Below are 8375 nucleotides of genomic sequence, written 5' to 3' on the forward strand. Positions count from 1 at the left end.
GGTGCCTCCCCTGCTGTGTGTGAAAAGTTTCTTCACTTTTTTATTGATAAGGTCGCTTCCATTAGGGCGCAAATCTCCTTTTCTGCATATGACCCCTCAGTCCCTGTCCTTTGTTCTGTTGTCTTTGACAAGTTTGAACCTGTGACTTTGTCTGTTTTACAGAAGATTGTTGGGCATTTGAAGCCCTCAGTTCTCCAAATGATATTGTTTCTCCTCGACTTTTTAAGGAGGTTCTCCCTACTATAGGGCCATCTGTTATTGCAGTTTTAATTAGTAGCCTTTCCTCATGGGTGGTATCTGAACTTTTTAAACATGCAATAGTGCAACCTGTAATTAAAAAACCTGGTCTGGATCCTGCAGACCTCGCTAATTTCAGGCCTATCTCCAAACTAACCTTTCTGTCAAAAACCCTTGAAAAGATAGTTTGCAGTCAGTTAACCCAGAGGAAAAATCTTTTTCTCAGAATAGTCTTTTCTTTAACTCTTGAGAATAAACTAAAATCTCAATAGTATATCTTTTTGAGATCACTCCAATCTGAATTGTTGCTCCTAAAACCCCTTAGTAGAAAAGGATGAGATGAAGAGAGATTAAGGTTTTGAGACTTGGGTAAGATATATGGATACTGAATTGAGATTACAATAGGAGATTGGAAGTCACAGATGAGATCTCATCATTGTATCTTTTTGAGTTCACTCCAATCTGAATTGTTGCTCCTAAAACCCCTTAGGAGAAAAGGATGAGATGAAGAGAGATTGAGGTTTTGAGACTTAGGTATGACAACTGGATACTGAATTGAGATTACAATAGGATAAATGAAAGTAACAGATGAGATCTCATCATTGTATCTTTTTGAGTTCATTAATGTCTTGCTTATTGCTCCTAAAAAGCAGTTGAGAGCTCTGGGGAGATGTTTGTGAGCTTGATTGTATCACATTACTGTTTATGCTTGGAGAACCGTGCTGGAGGCCCTGAGCTGGATTGTTCAAAGGGCAACAACACTGCCGCTGTGCCATCCAGCTAAAATTAAAAGTGCAGGACTGATTGTTTTTAAATAGAGTACAATTTTCCTTTACTGAAGAGAGGAGAAATACCATATCCACAAGTCCTCAAAATTCTACTCAAGTAAATGGTATAAAAGTATTCTATAGTGAATGTACTTAAGTATCAAATGTAAAAGTGCTTATTCTGTATGACAGATACATGTTGTATCATGTTGTAGTTCTTCCGTGCATTCGGTCCATAATGAATTAATCTCTAAACATCATGTCAAAGTATTGGGTGTTCCAGTTATGCTGGCTGTGACTACCTTAACAAATTGGAAAACATGACATTTGAAAGTGCATTATTTTCAATGTCAAAATTTATTTTATTTTTCTCAGTAACTTGTAACAGATAATTTACAATAAATACAATAAGGATTTGAATTAAGGGGAGTAAAAGTGCAAACCCCCATAAAAAGAAAATACTCAACCTCAACATTTGACGTAAGTAAAGTACTTGAGTAAAATAATCCCTAAGTGGGGTCACTAAGACAAAACTGAGAAATATCTTGGAGCTTTTTTTCTGATCCACATTCTGGACTGAAATTACAGTTATTTAAGACACTGTAGAGATCTCATCCTTTGATCAGAGTAAGACGGAGATGAGTTTTTGCTCCTGAGGCCAATATGAGAAAACTGAGACATATTTGAGAAGAATCATGAGATCCTAGGAGTCATAGCTGAGTTTTCTTTGAGCTTTCTCTGATCTCATGGTCCAATGTTCAGGAGAGTTAAATTAGACTTATTTTATTATTATCATTTCTTTATGTAACGTGGCCACGGAGAGTAACTGTGCATTCTCTCCGTGGCCACGTTACATAAAGAAATTATTCAACACATGTATTTGACTCCGTATTCTTTGGGAAGGAATAATTTTCCCTGACATTTTGGCGATGAGGATGGGACGTTACATCATTTCTTTATGTAACATGGCCTCAAAGAGTAACCGTGCGTTCTCTCCGTAGCCACGTTACATAAAGAAATGATTCAACACATCTATTTGACACCGTATTCTTTGGGAAGGAATTATTTTCCCTGACACCTACTTGGAAGGTAGAACTTTCTGTGTCAGCTGTGGAGAGTCTGTGTCCTCTTCTGCTCCTCTCTCGTGTCGGGTCCCACAGGGCTCAATATTAGGCCCTCTTCTTTTCTCTCTATTTGCTCCCGCTTGGTTCCATACTTAGGAAGCATGGTATGTCATTCCACTGTTATGCAGATGATACTCAGATCTATATGCCTCTTAAAAAGAATGAAACTGTTGGACCGTTACTTAAGTTTCTTGATGACATAAAGGCTTGGATGGCTCTGAATGAAAGCAAGACAGAAGTGATGTTTTTTGGTGGCACTACTGGGACCCCCCGTGTCGATCTAGGTTCCTTGAGTCACTACATCAAGCAAACGATCACTAACCTTGGGGTTAAAAGGACAGTCATAAAAACAAGCTTTTTTCAATTGAGGCAACTGGCCAAAATAAAGCCATTTCTCTCTAGGCAGCACTTTCAAACAGTAATCCACGCCTTTGTTACCACTCGGTTGGATTACTGTAAGGCACTGTACGTGGGGGTCAGTGGGTCCTCTATTGCTCGTCTCCAGATGGTACAGAACGCTGCAGCTCGTCTTGGAACGCAGAAATATGAGCATATTTCCCCCATTTTAGCCTCACTCCACTGGCTGCCTGTACAGCATAGGATCCATTTTAAAATTCTTTTATTCCTTTTAAGTGTCTTAATGGCCTTGCTCCACCCTACATCTCTGAGCTGCTACATGCCTATAGACCCACCCGTTCTCTCAGGTCAGCCGATCAACTGCTCCTAAGTCTGCCCAAAACCAAGCGCAAGCACAGAGGGGACCGAGCTTTTGCTGTAGCAGCTCCTAAACTGTGGAATGATCTACCTCTGCACATTAGACAGGCATCTTCACTGTCTGTTTTCAAGTCTCTTCTTAAAACCCATCTCTTTTCTCTGGCCTTTCAAAACTGAAGTTGACATTTCTAGTTTTAGTTGTATTGATTTTATTGTTTTATTGTATGGTTGTTTTATTGTATTGTTTTTATTTGTATTTTATGTGTCGTGTGAGCTTTGTCTTTAGTTTCTTATGTATTCATTTATTGTACAGCACTTTGTGTCCACTTGGACTGTGTCAGGGCTGGTAACAGAACCCAAGAGCAGACTGGAGCTGGAGATGAACAAAAGAGTTTTATTTAGAAAATGACAGAGGGAAAACTGATGGGGGAGTGGGGCAAGGTCCGGGTTCCGTAGGAGAGGGCAAAGCAGTGGAAGCTGGCAGGCGAGGCGAGGCGGAGGACACTCCTGAGGACTGTGCTGACTGGCGGGGAAGATCTGAGATCCAGGAGAGCAGGACGGGTTTCCTGAAGACGAGAAACAGAATGAGTAAGCGGGCAAACAGAAACACAGGATAACTAGACTAGACTAATCTGAGGCTGGGGTGAAGCGTACTATGGTTACACAACAATCCGGCAAGGACTGGAGAGTTGGCCAGGGTTAAATAGGGAGTGGTGATGAGGCAATACCCAACAGGTGCTTAGATCCCGACGGGGAACAGGTGTGCCACAGCCATAAGGAACTGAAGACCATGCCCACCGGCTCTGGGGAAAAAAGGAAGGGGAGACACCAAGCACACAGCAAACACTCAAAAGGCAAAAAACAAATCAAAAATCATTCAGCCATACACTGTCACCGGAAGGGATCAGGGTCCAGAAGGCGTGACAGACTGTAAAGTGCTCTATAAATAAATTTTGATTGATTGAAAAATGGTACAGATATTTATAGTAGTGTTAATGATGATAATCGTAATGTTAATGATTAAAATAACAACAATAGGACTAGTAACAATAATTGTAGCAGAGGGTGTTGAGCAGGAACACGGGGGCAGCAGGTGACCCGCAACCACAGATTCAGACTCCACAGCTCCAGAGCCAGAAACACCTGCAGAAAGTGATAGGAGAGAGGAGAGAGAAGAGAAAGCACAAGACTATGGGAAAGGGAAGAAGTCGAGTTAGTAACATGCATTAATGGGATGAGGTTGCATACAGAGGGAGAGAAAGAAGAGGAGAGAGGAGCTCGGTGCATCATGGGAAATCCCCCGGCAGTCTAGGCCTATAGCAGCATAACTAAGGGATGGTTCAGGACTCCCCTCAGCCAGCCCTAACTATAAGCTTTATCAAAGAGGAAAGTCTTAAGCCTACTCTTAAATGTGAGATGGTGTCTGCCTCCTGAATCCAAACTGAAACCTGGTTCCACAGGAGAGGAGCTTGATAGCTGAATGCTCTGGCTCCCATTCTACTTTTGGAGACTCTAGGAACCACAAGTAACCCTGCATTCTGGGAGTGCAGTGCTCTGGTGGGGTAGTAAGGTACTATGAACTCTTTAAGATAAGATGGTGCCTGACCATTAAGAGCTTTGTTGGTGAGAAGAATGATTTTACATTCTATTCTGGATTTTACAGGAAGCCAATGCAGAGAAGCTAAGACAGGAGAAATGTGATCTCTCTTCCTGGTTCCTGTCAGAACACGTGCTGCAGCATTCTGGATCAGCTGAAAAGTCTTAATGGACTTTTCGAGCAGCCTGATAATAAGGAATTGCAGTAATCCAGCCTAGAAGTAACAAATGCATGGACTAGTTTTTCTGCATCATTTTTACACAGGATGTTTCTGATTTTTGCAATATTACGTAGGTAAAAAAAGGCGGTTCTTGAAATTTGCTTAATGTGAGACTTAAATGACATGTCCTGATCAAAGATAACTCCAAGATTCCTCACAGTGGTGCTGGAGGCCAGGGCGATGCCATCCAGAGTAACTATATCATTAGATAATCCGTTACGGAGCTGCTTGTGCCCCAGAACAATAACTTCACTTTTATCTGAGTTTAACATTAGCAAATTACAGGTCATCCAGGTTTTAACATCCAGGGCAAGGCACATTTGAAGTTTAGTTAACTGATGAGTTTCATCTGGCTTTATCGATAGATATAACTAGTATCATCTGCATAACAATGAAGGTTTATGGAGTGTTTCCTGATAAAATTGCCTAAAGGAAGCATATTTAAAGTGAAGAGGATTGGTCCGAGCACAGATCCTTGTGGAACTCCATGACTAACTTTGGCGTTGTTATGGCTGCCAAGGGCAGCCGTCTGTGTGTCACTGCTGCTGTGTTTCTCCCTACATGTGGTACACTGTGAGGCGGGGGATTGGCTGGTCTTCGGGAAGTCTGGCTGATCCCGCCTCCCACATCCGATGATCCTGATTGGAGCGGCGCACCAACCCTTCTCCAATCTCCGAGCTGCCTGCAGGACCGCCTTCGTGCCTTCTCTGTCAAATAGGCTGGTCTGCTGCTGGGTCGAGGCAGCTACCATTTGCCATGTAGTTTGCCCCGACGCTGGTCCTGACTTTGAACTCTGTGTGTGCGCGTGTCCTTAGGTGGTAACTCACCCGGGCTGATCCCAGTATTGGTCTACAGAATTGGGCTAGGGGAAGCTCATCACTGATCACTCACACCTGTTAGCAAATACTTGTTTTAGATGCACTAGGTTTAGGGGTGCTGCGCTCCCTGTGTTTTGGTTTTGAACGATGGCTAGAGAGGTTTTGTTTATTCTTTTGCAAGTAGTTTAGCAATCCCTCATTTAGGAGGGATCTCTTTTTGTTATATTTGGTTCTTTGTTTTACGCAGCACCCACTTGCCCATTTTCTGTTTGACCTTTTTGTGTACCAGACTGTTTAATAAATAATCTTTCCACCCATACCAAAACCATCTGGTTTATGTTTACGTCTCTCCTACCCCTAGAGAGCGGGGACGTAACAGGCGTGCATGGAGGACTCATCGTTAACATGTAAAAACTGAAATCGATCTGATAAATAGGACTTAAACCAGCTTAGAGCGGTTCCTTTAATGCCAATGAAATGTTCCAGTCTCTGTAATAGGATCTGATGGTCAATGGTATCAAAAGCAGCACTAAGATCTAATAAAACCAGTCCTCAAATAAACTATTGCTATGTAAAAAGTCACACAGTTTGGCGACTGCTTTCTCAAGGATCTTAGAGAGAAATGGAAGGTAAGATATAGGTCTATAGTTAGCTAAAACATCTGGATCAAGGTTGGGGTTTTTCAAAAGAGGTTTAATTACAGCTACTTTAAAGTACTGTGGTACATAGCCTGTTGATAAAGATAGATTGATCATATCTAGTTGAGAAGTGACTAAGGGTAAAACTTCTTTAAGCAGCCTAGTCGGGATGGGGTCTAAGAGGCAGGTTGATGGTTTAGATGAAGAAATTACTTAAGTTAGTTGGTAAAGATTGAGGGAAGCAAAGCAGTCTAAACATATCTGGTTTTACAGCTGTTTCTAAGGTTCCTGAGTTTGGAGATAAGATAAGTTGGTGCCAGTTGAGGGTAGGTCTTTGTTTCTAATAGTTAGAATTTTATCATTGAAGAAGCCTATGAAATCGTTACTACTAAGAGCTATGGGAATACTTGGCTCAATAGAGCTGTGACTCTGTCAGCCTGGCTACAGTGCTGAAAAGAAACCTGGGGTTGTTACTATTTTCCTCTATTAATGACGAGTAGTACGCTGCTCTGGCATTACGGAGGGCCTTCCTATAAGTTTTAAGACTATCTTGCCAAATTAAACAAGAATTTTCCAGTTTGATGCAGCATCTAATTTTCCTATTCGTTTGCACTATTGCTCTTGTAGTTTTAAGTTTTTATGCACAGCTCCTCTTCTGTTTGCCTTTGACTTAAATAATTTCAATGGTCGGGGGACAGACATGGTCACTGTAGGGTTTGGGTTATTTTCACTAAGTAACTCCTGGAATGGAGAAGTGTGTTAGACTGCGACTCTGCGTAGGGTTTTGGGTGGGTAACTGCTGAAATAGAAGGGCAGAGAAGTGTGTTAGACTGCGACTCTGCGTAGGGTTTTGGGTGGGTAACTGCTGAAATAGAAGGGCAGAGAAGTGTGTTAGACTGCGACTCTGCTTCCTGGTCTCAATTCTGGGTTGTCATGGATTTGGTCCACTAATAAACTTGGCCAGATTTCTATAAATGAGAGCTGCTCCTTCCCAAGTGGGATGGATGCTGTCTCTGCGAATCAGACCAGGTCTTTCCCAGAAAGTCTGCCTACATCGTTTTCTGGACACCACCTTGACAACCAGCGGTGAAATGCCGACATCACTGGTCAGATTTGGCAGGGGTCCAGAGAAAACTACGGTGTCCGACATTGTTTTTGCATATGTACACACTTAACTATGGCCGCTGGCTTTGCTAACTTCATGTTTCTCAAAATGGAGCTGCCAATGATAAGTGTCGGTTTCTCAGCGGGTGTGTCGCGGAGTGGGGAAAATCTGTTAGAAACGTGAACAGGTTGGTGGTGACCCGTGGGCTTTGAATGCTTACGACTATTCCTCCTTCGGACAGTTTGCGGGTGGTGATAGCGCAGTGGATAAGACGTGCGTTTGGTGTGAGAGACCTGGGTTTGAATCCACTGTGAGACACCAATGTGTCCCTGAGCAAGACACTTAACCCCTAGTTGCTGCAGAGGCATGCAACCTCTGACATGTATAGCAATTGTAAGTCACTTTGGATAAAAGCGTCAGCTAAATGAATAAATGTAATGTGAATTGAATTTATTGAAGGATAGCCCCTTGAGATGCAGCATCAAGGGGGTCCTATAACACAAATACATAATGAACAAATACAAAACAGAACATTACAAAACTACATATATTACACTTGTTACATTACACATACAGTGGGTACGGAAAGTATTCAGACCCCTTTAAATTTTTCACTCTTTGTTTCATTGCAGCCATTTTCCAAAAATCAAAAAAGTTCATTTTATTTCTCAGTAATGTACACTCAGCACCCCATCTTGACAGAAAAAAACAGAAATGTAGAAATTTTTGCAAATTTATTAAAAAAGAAAAACTGAAATATCACATGGTCATAAGTATTCAGACCCTTTGCCGTGACACTCATATTTAACTCGGGTGCTGTCTATTTCTTCTGATCATCCTTGAGATGGTTCTACACCTTCATTTGAGTCCAGCTGTGTTTGATTATACTGATTGGACTTGATTAGGAAAGCCACACACCTGTCTATATAAGACCTTACAGCTCGCAGTGCATGTCAGAGCAAATGAGAATCATGAGGTCAAAGGAACTGCCTGAAGAGCTCAGAGACAGAATTGTGGCAAGGCACAGATCTGGCCAAGGTTTCAAAAAAAATTCTGCTGCACTTAAGGTTCCTAAGAGCACAGTGGCCTCCATAATCCTCAAATGGAAGACGTTTGGGACGACCAGAACCCTTCCTAGAGCTGGCCGTCCGGCCA

At 42.1% G+C, this 8375-nt stretch overlaps 1 long non-coding RNA gene across 1 annotated transcript; it reads right to left on the minus strand.

Moving 5' to 3' along the window:
• Positions 1-3216: 3216 nt before the first annotated feature.
• LOC123978077 lies at positions 3217-3868 on the minus strand. The gene is made up of 2 exons (XR_006826857.1): positions 3497-3868; positions 3217-3408 (listed from the first exon to the last, which is right to left on the minus strand). It is a non-coding gene; the product is annotated as an uncharacterized LOC123978077 (long non-coding RNA).
• Positions 3869-8375: the final 4507 nt, after the last annotated feature.

This window comes from Micropterus dolomieu, linkage group LG01 (genome assembly GCF_021292245.1).
Source record: "Micropterus dolomieu isolate WLL.071019.BEF.003 ecotype Adirondacks linkage group LG01, ASM2129224v1, whole genome shotgun sequence".
Classification (NCBI taxonomy): Eukaryota; Metazoa; Chordata; class Actinopteri; order Centrarchiformes; family Centrarchidae; genus Micropterus; species Micropterus dolomieu.